This window comes from Lampetra planeri, chromosome 4 (assembly GCF_965212315.1).
Source record: "Lampetra planeri chromosome 4, kcLamPlan1.2.h2, whole genome shotgun sequence".
NCBI lineage: Eukaryota > Metazoa > Chordata > Hyperoartia > Petromyzontiformes > Petromyzontidae > Lampetra > Lampetra planeri.
The window spans coordinates 31857442-31872024 of record NC_136110.1 but is presented as its reverse complement, the minus strand read 5'-3'; the positions used below and the strand labels follow the sequence as shown (position 1 = coordinate 31872024).

The window sequence follows — 14583 nt, the reverse complement described above, 5'->3', positions numbered from 1 at the left end:
GAGAGTCGTGACTAGAGCTGGGGTTAGGGTGAGAGTCGTGACTAGAGCTGGGGTTAGGGTGAGAGTCGTGACTAGAGCTGGGGTTAGGGTGAGAGTCGTGACTAGAGCTGGGGTTAGGGTGAGAGTCGTGACTAGAGCTGGGGTTAGGGTGAGAGTCGTGACTAGAGCTGGGGTTAGGGTGAGAGTCTTGACTAGGGCTGGGGTCAGGGTGAGTCTTAGGGGCTAGAGGCGTCACTAGGGCTGGGGTTAGGGTGAGAGTCTTGACTAGGGCTGGGGTTAGGGTGGGACTTAGGGTGAGAGTCGTGACTAGAGCTGGGGTTAGGGTGAGAGTCGTGACTAGAGCTGGGGTTAGGGTGAGAGTCGTGACTAGAGCTGGGGTTAGGGTGAGAGTCGTGACTAGAGCTGGGGTTAGGGTGAGAGTCGTGACTAGAGCTGGGGTTAGGGTGAGAGTCTTGACTAGGGCTGGGGTTAGGGTGAGTCTTAGGGGCTAGAGGCGTCACTAGGGCTGGGGTTAGGGTGAGAGTCTTGACTAGGGCTGGGGTTAGGGTGGGACTTAGGGTGAGAGTCGTGACTAGAGCTGGGGTTAGGGTGAGAGTCGTGACTAGGGCTGGGGTGAGGGTGAGTCTTAGGGTGAGAGTCGTAACTAGGGCTGGGGTTAGGGTGAGACTTAGGGTGAGAGTCTTGACTAGGGCTGGGGTTAGGGTGAGTCTTAGGGTGAGAGTCTTGACTAGGGCTGGGGTTAGGGTGAGTCTTAGGGTGAGAGTCTTGACTAGGGCTGGGGTTAGGGTGAGTCTTAGGGTGAGAGTCTTGACTAGGGCTGGGGTTAGGGTGAGACTTAGGGTGAGAGTCTTGACTAGGGCTGGGGTTAGGGTGAGTCTTAGGGTGAGAGTCGTGACTAGGGCTGGGGTTAGGGTGAGTCTTAGGGTGAGAGTCTTGACTAGGGCTGGGGTTAGGGTGAGACTTAGGGTGAGAGTCTTGACTAGGGCTGGGGTTAGGGTGAGTCTTAGGGTGAGAGTCTTGACTAGGGCTGGGGTTAGGGTGAGACTTAGGGTGAGAGTCTTGACTAGGGCTGGGGTTAGGGTGAGTCTTAGGGTGAGAGTCGTGACTAGGGCTGGGGTTAGGGTGAGTCTTAGGGTGAGAGTCTTGACTAGGGCTGGGGTTAGGGTGAGACTTAGGGTGAGAGTCTTGACTAGGGCTGGGGTTAGGGTGAGTCTTAGGGTGAGAGTCGTGACTAGAGCTGGGGTTAGGGTGAGTCTTAGGGTGAGAGTCGTGACTAGGGCTGGGGTTAGGGTGAGAGTCTTGACTAGGGCTGGGGTTAGGGTGAGACTTAGGGTGAGAGTCGTGACTAGGGCTGGGGTTAGGGTGAGTCTTAGGGTGAGAGTCTTGACTAGGGCTGGGGTTAGGGTGAGACTTAGGGTGAGAGTCTTGACTAGGGCTGGGGTTAGGGTGAGACTTAGGGTGAGAGTCGTGACTAGGGCTGGGGTTAGTTAGGGTGAGACTTAGGGTGAGAGTCTTGACTAGGGCTGGGGTTAGGGTGAGACTTAGGGTGAGTCTTGACTAGGGCTGGGGTTAGGGTGGGATTTAGGGTGAGAGTCTTGACTAGAGCTGGGGTTAGGGTGAGACTTAGGGTGAGAGTCGTGACTAGGGCTGGGGTTAGGGTGGGATTTAGGGTGAGAGTCTTGACTAGAGCTGGGGTTAGGGTAAGACTTAGGGTGAGAGTCGTGACTAGGGCTGGGGTTAGGGTGAGTCTTAGGGGCTAGAGGCGTCACTAGGGCTGGGGTTAGGGTGAGACTTAGGGTGAGAGTCGTGACTAGGGCTGGGGTTAGGGTGAGTCTTAGGGTGAGTGTCGTGACTAGGGCTGGGGTTAGGGTGAGACTTAGGGTGAGAGTCTTGACTAGGGCTGGGGTTAGGGTGAGTCTTAGGGTGAGAGTCTTGACTAGGGCGGGGTTAGGGTGAGACTTAGGGTGAGAGTCTTGACTAGGGCTGGGGTTAGGGTGAGTCTTAGGGTGAGAGTCTTGACTAGGGCGGGGTTAGGGTGAGTCTTAGGGTGAGAGTCTTGACTAGGGCGGGGTTAGGGTGAGACTTAGGGTGAGAGTCTTGACTAGGGCTGGGGTTAGGGTGAGTCTTAGGGTGAGAGTCTTGACTAGGGCTGGGGTTAGGGTGAGTCTTAGGGTGAGAGTCTTGACTAGGGCGGGGTTAGGGTGAGACTTAGGGTGAGAGTCTTGACTAGGGCTGGGGTTAGGGTGAGTCTTAGGGTGAGAGTCTTGACTAGGGCGGGGTTAGGGTGAGAGTCGTGACTAGAGCTGGGGTTAGGGTGAGAGTCGTGACTAGAGCTGGGGTTAGGGTGAGAGTCGTGACTAGAGCTGGGGTTAGGGTGAGAGCCGTGACTAGAGCTGGGGTTAGGGTGAGAGTCGTGACTAGAGCTGGGGTTAGGGTGAGAGTCGTGACTAGAGCTGGGGTTAGGGTGAGAGTCGTGACTAGAGCTGGGGTTAGGGTGAGAGTCTTGACTAGGGCTGGGGTTAGGGTGAGAGTCTTGACTAGGGCTGGGGTTAGGGTGAGAGTCGTGACTAGGGCTGGGGTTAGGGTGAGAGTCGTGACTAGAGCTGGGGTTAGGGTGAGAGTCGTGACTAGAGCTGGGGTTAGGGTGAGAGTCGTGACTAGAGCTGGGGTTAGGGTGAGAGTCGTGACTAGAGCTGGGGTTAGGGTGAGAGTCTTGACTAGGGCTGGGGTTAGGGTGAGTCTTAGGGGCTAGAGGCGTCACTAGGGCTGGGGTTAGGGTGAGAGTCTTGACTAGGGCTGGGGTTAGGGTGAGAGTCGTGACTAGGGCTGGGGTTAGGGTGAGAGTCGTGACTAGAGCTGGGGTTAGGGTGAGAGTCGTGACTAGAGCTGGGGTTAGGGTGAGAGTCGTGACTAGAGCTGGGGTTAGGGTGAGAGTCTTGACTAGGGCTGGGGTTAGGGTGAGAGTCTTGACTAGGGCTGGGGTTATGGTGAGAGTCGTGACTAGGGCTGGGGTTAGGGTGAGAGTCGTGACTAGAGCTGGGGTTAGGGTGAGAGTCGTGACTAGAGCTGGGGTTAGGGTGAGAGTCGTGACTAGAGCTGGGGTTAGGGTGAGAGTCGTGACTAGAGTTGGGGTTAGGGTGAGAGTCGTGACTAGAGCTGGGGTTATGGTGAGAGTCGTGACTAGAGCTGGGGTTAGGGTGAGAGTCGTGACTAGAGCTGGGGTTAGGGTGAGAGTCGTGACTAGAGCTGGGGTTAGGGTGAGAGTCTTGACTAGGGCTGGGGTTAGGGTGAGTCTTAGGGGCTAGAGGCGTCACTAGGGCTGGGGTTAGGGTGAGAGTCTTGACTAGGGCTGGGGTTAGGGTGAGAGTCGTGACTAGGGCTGGGGTTAGGGTGAGAGTCGTGACTAGAGCTGGGGTTAGGGTGAGAGTCGTGACTAGAGCTGGGGTTAGGGTGAGAGTCGTGACTAGAGCTGGGGTTAGGGTGAGAGTCTTGACTAGGGCTGGGGTTAGGGTGAGAGTCTTGACTAGGGCTGGGGTTATGGTGAGAGTCGTGACTAGGGCTGGGGTTAGGGTGAGAGTCGTGACTAGAGCTGGGGTTAGGGTGAGAGTCGTGACTAGAGCTGGGGTTAGGGTGAGAGTCGTGACTAGAGCTGGGGTTAGGGTGAGAGTCGTGACTAGAGTTGGGGTTAGGGTGAGAGTCGTGACTAGAGCTGGGGTTATGGTGAGAGTCGTGACTAGAGCTGGGGTTAGGGTGAGAGTCGTGACTAGAGCTGGGGTTAGGGTGAGAGTCGTGACTAGAGCTGGGGTTAGGGTGAGAGTCGTGACTAGAGCTGGGGTTAGGGTGAGAGTCGTGACTAGGGCTGGGGTTAGGGTGAGAGTCTTGACTAGGGCTGGGGTTAGGGTGAGAGTCGTGACTAGGGCTGGGGTTAGGGTGAGAGTCGTGACTAGAGCTGGGGTTAGGGTGAGAGTCGTGACTAGAGCTGGGGTTAGGGTGAGAGTCGTGACTAGAGCTGGGGTTAGGGTGAGAGTCTTGACTAGGGCTGGGGTTAGGGTGAGAGTCTTGACTAGGGCTGGGGTTAGGGTGAGAGTCGTGACTAGGGCTGGGGTTAGGGTGAGAGTCGTGACTAGAGCTGGGGTTAGGGTGAGAGTCGTGACTAGAGCTGGGGTTAGGGTGAGAGTCGTGACTAGAGCTGGGGTTAGGGTGAGAGTCGTGACTAGAGCTGGGGTTAGGGTGAGAGTCGTGACTAGAGCTGGGGTTAGGGTGAGAGTCATGACTAGAGCTGGGGTTAGGGTGAGAGTCGTGACTAGAGCTGGGGTTAGGGTGAGAGTCGTGACTAGAGCTGGGGTTAGGGTGAGAGTCTTGACTAGGGCTGGGGTTAGGGTGAGAGTCTTGACTAGGGCTGGGGTTAGGGTGAGAGTCGTGACTAGGGCTGGGGTTAGGGTGAGAGTCGTGACTAGAGCTGGGGTTAGGGTGAGAGTCGTGACTAGAGCTGGGGTTAGGGTGAGAGTCGTGACTAGAGCTGGGGTTAGGGTGAGAGTCGTGACTAGAGCTGGGGTTAGGGTGAGAGTCGTGACTAGAGCTGGGGTTAGGGTGAGAGTCGTGACTAGAGCTGGGGTTAGGGTGAGAGTCGTGACTAGAGCTGGGGTTAGGGTGAGAGTCTTGACTAGGGCTGGGGTTAGGGTGAGTCTTAGGGGCTAGAGGCGTCACTAGGGCTGGGGTTAGGGTGAGAGTCTTGACTAGGGCTGGGGTTAGGGTGAGAGTCTTGACTAGGGCTGGGGTTAGGGTGAGAGTCGTGACTAGGGCTGGGGTTAGGGTGAGAGTCGTGACTAGAGCTGGGGTTAGGGTGAGAGTCGTGACTAGAGCTGGGGTTAGGGTGAGAGTCGTGACTAGAGCTGGGGTTAGGGTGAGAGTCGTGACTAGAGCTGGGGTTAGGGTGAGAGTCGTGACTAGAGCTGGGGTTAGGGTGAGAGTCGTGACTAGAGCTGGGGTTAGGGTGAGAGTCGTGACTAGAGCTGGGGTTAGGGTGAGAGTCTTGACTAGGGCTGGGGTCAGGGTGAGTCTTAGGGGCTAGAGGCGTCACTAGGGCTGGGGTTAGGGTGAGAGTCTTGACTAGGGCTGGGGTTAGGGTGGGACTTAGGGTGAGAGTCGTGACTAGAGCTGGGGTTAGGGTGAGAGTCGTGACTAGAGCTGGGGTTAGGGTGAGAGTCGTGACTAGAGCTGGGGTTAGGGTGAGAGTCGTGACTAGAGCTGGGGTTAGGGTGAGAGTCGTGACTAGAGCTGGGGTTAGGGTGAGAGTCGTGACTAGAGCTGGGGTTAGGGTGAGAGTCGTGACTAGAGCTGGGGTTAGGGTGAGAGTCGTGACTAGAGCTGGGGTTAGGGTGAGAGTCTTGACTAGGGCTGGGGTTAGGGTGAGTCTTAGGGGCTAGAGGCGTCACTAGGGCTGGGGTTAGGGTGAGAGTCTTGACTAGGGCTGGGGTTAGGGTGAGAGTCTTGACTAGGGCTGGGGTTAGGGTGAGAGTCGTGACTAGGGCTGGGGTTAGGGTGAGAGTCGTGACTAGAGCTGGGGTTAGGGTGAGAGTCGTGACTAGAGCTGGGGTTAGGGTGAGAGTCGTGACTAGAGCTGGGGTTAGGGTGAGAGTCGTGACTAGAGCTGGGGTTAGGGTGAGAGTCGTGACTAGAGCTGGGGTTAGGGTGAGAGTCGTGACTAGAGCTGGGGTTAGGGTGAGAGTCGTGACTAGAGCTGGGGTTAGGGTGAGAGTCTTGACTAGGGCTGGGGTCAGGGTGAGTCTTAGGGGCTAGAGGCGTCACTAGGGCTGGGGTTAGGGTGAGAGTCTTGACTAGGGCTGGGGTTAGGGTGGGACTTAGGGTGAGAGTCGTGACTAGAGCTGGGGTTAGGGTGAGAGTCGTGACTAGAGCTGGGGTTAGGGTGAGAGTCGTGACTAGAGCTGGGGTTAGGGTGAGAGTCGTGACTAGAGCTGGGGTTAGGGTGAGAGTCGTGACTAGAGCTGGGGTTAGGGTGAGAGTCTTGACTAGGGCTGGGGTTAGGGTGAGTCTTAGGGGCTAGAGGCGTCACTAGGGCTGGGGTTAGGGTGAGAGTCTTGACTAGGGCTGGGGTTAGGGTGGGACTTAGGGTGAGAGTCGTGACTAGAGCTGGGGTTAGGGTGAGAGTCGTGACTAGGGCTGGGGTGAGGGTGAGTCTTAGGGTGAGAGTCGTAACTAGGGCTGGGGTTAGGGTGAGACTTAGGGTGAGAGTCTTGACTAGGGCTGGGGTTAGGGTGAGTCTTAGGGTGAGAGTCTTGACTAGGGCTGGGGTTAGGGTGAGTCTTAGGGTGAGAGTCTTGACTAGGGCTGGGGTTAGGGTGAGTCTTAGGGTGAGAGTCTTGACTAGGGCTGGGGTTAGGGTGAGACTTAGGGTGAGAGTCTTGACTAGGGCTGGGGTTAGGGTGAGTCTTAGGGTGAGAGTCGTGACTAGGGCTGGGGTTAGGGTGAGTCTTAGGGTGAGAGTCTTGACTAGGGCTGGGGTTAGGGTGAGACTTAGGGTGAGAGTCTTGACTAGGGCTGGGGTTAGGGTGAGTCTTAGGGTGAGAGTCTTGACTAGGGCTGGGGTTAGGGTGAGACTTAGGGTGAGAGTCTTGACTAGGGCTGGGGTTAGGGTGAGTCTTAGGGTGAGAGTCGTGACTAGGGCTGGGGTTAGGGTGAGTCTTAGGGTGAGAGTCTTGACTAGGGCTGGGGTTAGGGTGAGACTTAGGGTGAGAGTCTTGACTAGGGCTGGGGTTAGGGTGAGTCTTAGGGTGAGAGTCGTGACTAGAGCTGGGGTTAGGGTGAGTCTTAGGGTGAGAGTCGTGACTAGGGCTGGGGTTAGGGTGAGAGTCTTGACTAGGGCTGGGGTTAGGGTGAGACTTAGGGTGAGAGTCGTGACTAGGGCTGGGGTTAGGGTGAGTCTTAGGGTGAGAGTCTTGACTAGGGCTGGGGTTAGGGTGAGACTTAGGGTGAGAGTCTTGACTAGGGCTGGGGTTAGGGTGAGACTTAGGGTGAGAGTCGTGACTAGGGCTGGGGTTAGTTAGGGTGAGACTTAGGGTGAGAGTCTTGACTAGGGCTGGGGTTAGGGTGAGACTTAGGGTGAGTCTTGACTAGGGCTGGGGTTAGGGTGGGATTTAGGGTGAGAGTCTTGACTAGAGCTGGGGTTAGGGTGAGACTTAGGGTGAGAGTCGTGACTAGGGCTGGGGTTAGGGTGGGATTTAGGGTGAGAGTCTTGACTAGAGCTGGGGTTAGGGTAAGACTTAGGGTGAGAGTCGTGACTAGGGCTGGGGTTAGGGTGAGTCTTAGGGGCTAGAGGCGTCACTAGGGCTGGGGTTAGGGTGAGACTTAGGGTGAGAGTCGTGACTAGGGCTGGGGTTAGGGTGAGTCTTAGGGTGAGTGTCGTGACTAGGGCTGGGGTTAGGGTGAGACTTAGGGTGAGAGTCTTGACTAGGGCTGGGGTTAGGGTGAGTCTTAGGGTGAGAGTCTTGACTAGGGCGGGGTTAGGGTGAGACTTAGGGTGAGAGTCTTGACTAGGGCTGGGGTTAGGGTGAGTCTTAGGGTGAGAGTCTTGACTAGGGCGGGGTTAGGGTGAGTCTTAGGGTGAGAGTCTTGACTAGGGCGGGGTTAGGGTGAGACTTAGGGTGAGAGTCTTGACTAGGGCTGGGGTTAGGGTGAGTCTTAGGGTGAGAGTCTTGACTAGGGCTGGGGTTAGGGTGAGTCTTAGGGTGAGAGTCTTGACTAGGGCGGGGTTAGGGTGAGACTTAGGGTGAGAGTCTTGACTAGGGCTGGGGTTAGGGTGAGTCTTAGGGTGAGAGTCTTGACTAGGGCGGGGTTAGGGTGAGACTTAGGGTGAGAGTCTTGACTAGGGCTGGGGTTAGGGTGAGACTTAGGGTGAGAGTCGTGACTAGGGCTGGGGTTAGGGTGAGAGTCTTGACTAGGGCTGGGGTTAGGGTGAGACTTAGGGTGAGTCTTGACTAGGGCTGGGGTTAGGGTGAGACTTAGGGTGAGAGTCGTGACTAGGGCTGGGGTTAGGGTGAGTCTTAGGGTGAGAGTCGTGACTAGGGCTGGGGTTAGGGTGAGACTTAGGGTGCGAGTCTTGACTAGGGCTGGGGTTAGGGTGAGACTTAGGGTGAGTCTTGACTAGGGCTGGGGTTAGGGTGAGACTTAGGGTGAGAGTCGTGACTAGGGCTGGGGTTAGGGTGGGATTTAGGGTGAGAGTCGTGACTAGGGCTGGGGTTAGGGTGAGTCTTAGGGGCTAGAGGCGTCACTAGGGCTGGGGTTAGGGTGAGACTTAGGGTGAGAGTCGTGACTAGGGCTGGGGTTAGGGTGAGTCTTAGGGTGAGTGTCGTGACTAGGGCTGGGGTTAGGGTGAGACTTAGGGTGAGAGTCTTGACTAGGGCTGGGGTTAGGGTGAGACTTAGGGTGAGAGTCGTGACTAGGGCTGGGGTTAGGGTGAGACTTAGGGTGAGAGTCTTGACTAGGGCTGGGGTTAGGGTGAGACTTAGGGTGAGTCTTGACTAGGGCTGGGGTTAGGGTGGGATTTAGGGTGAGAGTCTTGACTAGAGCTGGGGTTAGGGTGAGACTTAGGGTGAGAGTCGTGACTAGGGCTGGGGTTAGGGTGGGATTTAGGGTGAGAGTCTTGACTAGAGCTGGGGTTAGGGTGAGACTTAGGGTGAGAGTCGTGACTAGGGCTGGGGTTAGGTTGAGTCTTAGGGGCTAGAGGCGTCACTAGGGCTGGGGTTAGGGTGAGACTTAGGGTGAGAGTCGTGACTAGGGCTGGGGTTAGGGTGAGTCTTAGGGTGAGTGTCGTGACTAGGGCTGGGGTTAGGGTGAGACTTAGGATGAGAGTCGTGACTAGGGCTGGGGTTAGGGTGGGACTTAGGGTGAGAGTCGTGACTAGGGCTGGGGTTAGGGTGAGACTTAGGGTGAGAGTCGTGACTAGGGCTGGGGTTAGGGTGGGACTTAGGATGAGAGTCGTGACTAGGGCTGGGGTTAGGGTGAGTCTTAGGGTGAGAGTCGTGACTAGGGCTGCGGTTAGGGTGAGTCTTAGGGTGAGAGTCGTGACTAGGGCTGGGGTTAGGGTGAGACTTAGGGTGAGAGTCGTGACTAGGGCTGGGGTTAGGGTGAGTCTTAGGGTGAGGGTCTTGACTAGGGCTGGGGTTAGGGTGAGACTTAGGGTGAGAGTCGTGACTAGGGCTGGGGTTAGGGTGGGACTTAGGGTGAGAGTCTTGACTAGAGCTGGGGTTAGGGTGAGACTTAGGGTGAGAGTCGTGACTAGGGCTGGGGTTAGGGTGTGACTTAGGGTGAGAGTCTTGACTAGAGCTGGGGTTAGGGTGAGACTTAGGATGAGAGTCGTGACTAGGGCTGGGGTTAGGGTGGGACTTAGGGTGAGAGTCGTGACTAGGGCTGGGGTTAGGGTGAGACTTAGGGTGAGAGTCGTGACTAGGGCTGGGGTTAGGGTGGGACTTAGGGTGGGACTTAGGGTGAGAGTCTTGACTAGAGCTGGGGTTAGGGTGAGACTTAGGATGAGAGTCGTGACTAGGGCTGGGGTTAGGGTGGGACTTAGGGTGAGAGTCGTGACTAGGGCTGGGGTTAGGGTGAGACTTAGGGTGAGAGTCGTGACTAGGGCTGGGGTTAGGGTGGGACTTAGGGTGGGACTTAGGGTGAGAGTCTTGACTAGAGCTGGGGTTAGGGTGAGACTTAGGATGAGAGTCGTGACTAGGGCTGGGGTTAGGGTGGGACTTAGGGTGAGAGTCGTGACTAGGGCTGGGGTTAGGGTGAGACTTAGGGTGAGAGTCGTGACTAGGGCTGGGGTTAGGGTGAGACTTAGGATGAGAGTCGTGACTAGGACTGGGGTTAGGGTGGGACTTAGGGTGAGAGTCTTGACTAGAGCTGGGGTTAGGGTGAGACTTAGGGTGAGAGTCGTGACTAGGGCTGGGGTTAGGGTGGGACTTAGGGTGAGAGTCTTGACTAGAGCTGGGGTTAGGGTGAGACTTAGGATGAGAGTCGTGACTAGAGCTGGGGTTAGGGTGAGACTTAGGATGAGAGTCGTGACTAGGGCTGGGGTTAGGGTGAGTCTTAGGGCTAGAGGCGTCACTAGGGCTGGGGTTAGGGTGAGTCTTAGGGTGAGAGTCGTGACTCGGGCTGGGGTTAGGGTGAGTCTTAGGGCTAGAGGCGTCACTAGAGCTGGGGTTAGGGGTGAGACTTGAGAACACCAATCGGATTTACAATGCAATGTTCCACGACACGCAGTGGGAATACAAACCCGGTGTATTGTAAAACACACGGGAACACGCACACCTATACACATCTAGACAAAGGTCCCCTGTGTAGCCGACCTAAACCGCGGGGACAAGTGCTGTTACGAGGATCTATTCAGACCAGCACACGAGGGAGGTGGGGTTGCCACCGCCACACCCGGCCGCCTTTGTCTCCCCAATCAATGATAAAATGGTGACACGGCGCAATAGGCAGTCCTCGGCATAGGGGAGGCCGGGCCGATTCAAACCATCACACGCCAATGATGGCACGTACTGTACTGCACTCTCCCTTCTCCAAAGACAAAGATCCCCCGTGTAGCCTTAACACACTGTTGGGGCAAGTGCTGTTAGCGAGCACGCGTGAAGGCCGGCACGGCACACGAGGGGGTGGGTGGCCAGCCAACCACACCCGACCGCCTTTGTCTCCCTCGTGGCGATGTTTACTACACACCGCAACCAGGTACTCGTTTGAGGCCGGGTCGACCTAGGGGAGGCCCAGGACCGGTTCAGATCATCGTCACCGGTGGTGTTGGTGGCCGCGAGCGGGAACGGGTTCGTAGCGCGGCGCGTGACCCACGGCACCACCGCTCCCCCGCCGCCTCCACGGAACCCGCCCACAGGCAGCGGCGTCGCTGTCAGAATCTGTTGTTATGCTGCGTGAGGAATTAATCCGATAAGCTATAAAGCGCTTCTTTTCTCACAGATGTCCAGCGCGCACGCGGCCCAACTGCTCCCTGGGACCACGGGCCACCGGATGGGCCCCGGGCACCGGGTCATTGGAGGCAACTTTGGGCAGGTGGGGGGGGGGAGAACATTGAATTGCTTGCACCAACCCAGTACAAATGCCAACGTTGAACCAACGTTGGCATGTGGTAGGAATCGTAGTCTCAACGTTGATCCAACGTTGGCATGTGGTTGGAATCGTAGTCCCAACGTTGAGCCAACGTTGGCATGTGCTTGGAACCGGAGGCCCAACGTATATGTCTGGACCAACGTTGGCCAAACGACCCATGTGAACTGGGAGGGCCCATGGCATTTGCACCCCCTCCCCTGGTCCCCCCCCCCCACCCCTCCTGGCCCACGTGCGCTGCTGGGACGTCTGATGATGGTCCAGTAAGTCGGCGACTGACAGACATCGTTGTTGTGGGCGGATTTCTGGGGGCCTCGTTAGGAATGACGTCAGCCCCGACATCCTGAAGGCGGGAAACCCCTGTGCCCTGCCGGACGTGACCGATTAAGCCTGCCAACCACCTCCCGTCCAGCGGCACACGTGGAAACACGTTTCCCCCCCTCTCTATAATGTTCGAGCTATTCGATTCGCCGAGGAACAGAACCGACAATCATCGGTAGAGTGATCGATTACTGATTTAATCGAATAGCCTATGCCGTCCCACGTGCACCGCCTTCATCTCCCCGGTATCCCCGACTGGACATGTGTGAAAAGAGCTTTATAGCTCATCGGATTCCTCCAGTATATATATCAATATTCTGATTCTCATCTACCCCGTGTCACCGTACCTGTGCGTCTCTCCTGAGATGAGTGGGACCCCTGGGGCTCAGGGGGCCCGGGGTCTCCGCTCCCCCTTCGGCATCGCGGACCCCTTGGGATGGCGAGGGGACAAGGAAGGTGGCTCCAGCGAGAAGCTCCAGGAGCTACCGCAGTTCCGGGATTCGCAAAGATGCCCTGGCTCCAGGAAGATACTCTAGCTCCAGGAAGATGCCCTGGCTCCAGGGAGATGATTTGGCTCCAGGAAGATGCCCTGGCTCCAGGGAGATGATTTGGCTCCAGGAAGATGCCCTGGCTCCAGGGAGATGATTTGGCTCCAGGAAGATACTCTAGCTCCAGGGAGATGATTTGGCTCCAGGAAGATGCCCTGGCTCCAGGAAGATACTCTAGCTCCAGGAAGATGCCCTGGCTCCAGGGAGATGATTTGGCTCCAGGAAGATGCCCTGGCTCCAGGAAGATACTCTAGCTCCAGGAAGATGCCCTGGCTCCGAGAAGATGCCCTGGCTCCAGGAAGATGCCCTGGCTCCAGGAAGATGCCCTGGCTCCGAGAAGATGCCCTGGCTCCAGGGAGATGATCTTGCTCCAGGAAGATGCCCTGCCTCCAGGGAGATTATTTGGCTCTAGGAAGATACTCTGGCTCCAAGAAGATGCCCTAGCTCCAGTGAGATGATCCGGCTGCAGGGAGATTTGGCTCCAGGAAGATGCTCTAGCTCCAGGGAGATGATTTGGCTCCAGGGAGATGCCCTGGCTCCATTGAGACGATCCGGCTCCAGGAAGACGCCGTTGATTCAGGATCCGGAGCGAGGCGCGTACGTGAATGAGAGATGAGCGATGGGTGCGCGTTGCCGCTCTCTCCCTCCTCTCCCCGTTCCGGGATGGACGCTCCCTGCTCCCCCTGCTCCTCGCGACCCCCGGATCGGGGATGGCGCGGGGGGTCTCCGCTTCTTGCCGCGTGATCCCCGAGACCCCCACAGCCCCCGCGCCCCTCCCCTCCCTCCCTCCCACGCCGCCGCCTCCTCCTGCGCGTTCCCTATTAGAGGTGACGTCACCACCATTCGCTCCCCCCCCTCACTCTCACTCTGCCCCTCCCCTCGTCCCCCTCTCCTCTCCCCTCCCCCCTCTTCTCTTCGCTGAGCCCTCTCCCTTCTCCACGCCGGATCGCCGTGGGTACGGGCGGGTGGGACGTGACGCGGGGGCGGTGGGGGGAAGGGGGGGGGGGTGAAGGAAAGGTGGGGGGGGAACGAGAGGTGTGGGGTGGACGAGAGACCAGGGGGGGGGGGTCGAGCAGAGGTGGGTGGAGGCGAGGTGGGAGGGGAGGTGCGTGAGGTGGGGGGGGAGCTAACGGACCCTTGACCCCCACTGGCTCACCACTTTCTACGTCGCCATTTTCAATCCACTGCTGGATGAGGGTCACCCCGCATTGGGCCGTGCGAGGCGAGTGCACGCGGTGTGACCTCGCTGCCTCGTCCAGCAACCTGCCCGTGCCTGCTGGCACACCCACGTGACCAACATCCTGCCGCAACTCTGCCGAGCTTCCCAGATCGGACGCATTACGTCACTTTGTTGGTGACAGTCGCGAAAAATCACCCCCCCCCCCTGCCCCCCCGTAGAGCTTAAACGAGACTGTTGGGGCAAGTGCTGTTCGGGGAGTATCAATGTAGGCCAGCACGGCACACGAGGGGGGTGGGGGGGGGTGGCCAGCAACACGCACGGCCGCCTTCGTCTCCCCTGGCGATCACATGACACTGGCACCATCACCTCTGATCACGTGACACTGGCACCATCACCCCTGATCACGTGACACCATCACCTCTGATCACGTGACACTGGCACCTTCACCTCTGATCACGTGACACCATCACCTCTGATCACGTGACACCATCACCTCTGAGCACGTGACACCATCACCTCTGAGCACGTGACACTGGCACCTTCACCTCTGATCACGTGACAATGACACCATCAATTACCTTCAATCCACTGCTGGATGGTGACCTCTCTCTGCCGTGTTGGCTGTAGGGTTGTTGGACCGTCCTTCATCAGGGCTGCCAGTGCAGATCGAGCGTTTCACTTGTGACTGCAAGTTGGCCGTGGTCGGGAATCTAACTTGGGCCATCAGGTTCATGGCGCAGTGCTCCAACTGCTGCGCCACCACTCCCCCCTGGCTTGTGTGTTGTACGTACAGGGGTGGCGTGTGCGGTCGTGTGACTTCTGCCGTACGAGTGTGTTGTAGGTTTACATGGTATTCCACAAGCATGTATGTACTGCAGGTCTACACATCTGCATGGTAATGATTATGGAACATGTGTTCGTGTCTGCAATATGAATGTTTCCAGAGTATCGATGTGCCCCGTGTCGGGCCTCGCTCAGTCGTAGATGCTTATCACCAAAACGAGATCTCCGAGACCCAGGGGGAGACACGGCGCCTCTGAGAGAGACATGGGGACTCAAGGAGACACATGGAGTATGACTGAAATACAGGCACACTGGGACACGGGAACACTGGTGGAGATACATAACAAATGGGGTAGACACGAAAGGCTGGGGGGAGACATTAAAGCCTTGGGAGAGACACGGGCACAGTTGGGGAGACACGGGGACACCGATGAAGACTTTGCGGCCTCGGGGCGAGCAAGGCTTCTCACGAGGAACCCTTTGATCAGCTGTAGCAGCAGGGACACCTACTGGGCCATTGGTGCTATGACCAACTTGGGCGTAGCGCTGTGGCCACGTTCGTCCCGTCTTGGGTTGGCTTCTCCTCCTCCGTCCCATCCACGCACGGCGCCACAGCGAGAG

The 14583-nt window shown here is 57.4% G+C and overlaps 1 protein-coding gene across 1 annotated transcript in view; it reads right to left on the bottom strand.

Moving 5' to 3' along the window:
• LOC144717958 (dystrobrevin beta-like) overlaps positions 1-11916 on the bottom strand; it is a 32420-nt gene extending 20504 nt beyond the window's left edge. The window contains 1 exon segment of the mRNA XM_078593801.1: positions 11799-11916. The gene's annotated coding sequence lies outside the window, so the exon portion shown is untranslated.
• Between the last annotated feature and the right edge of the window lie 2667 nt (positions 11917-14583).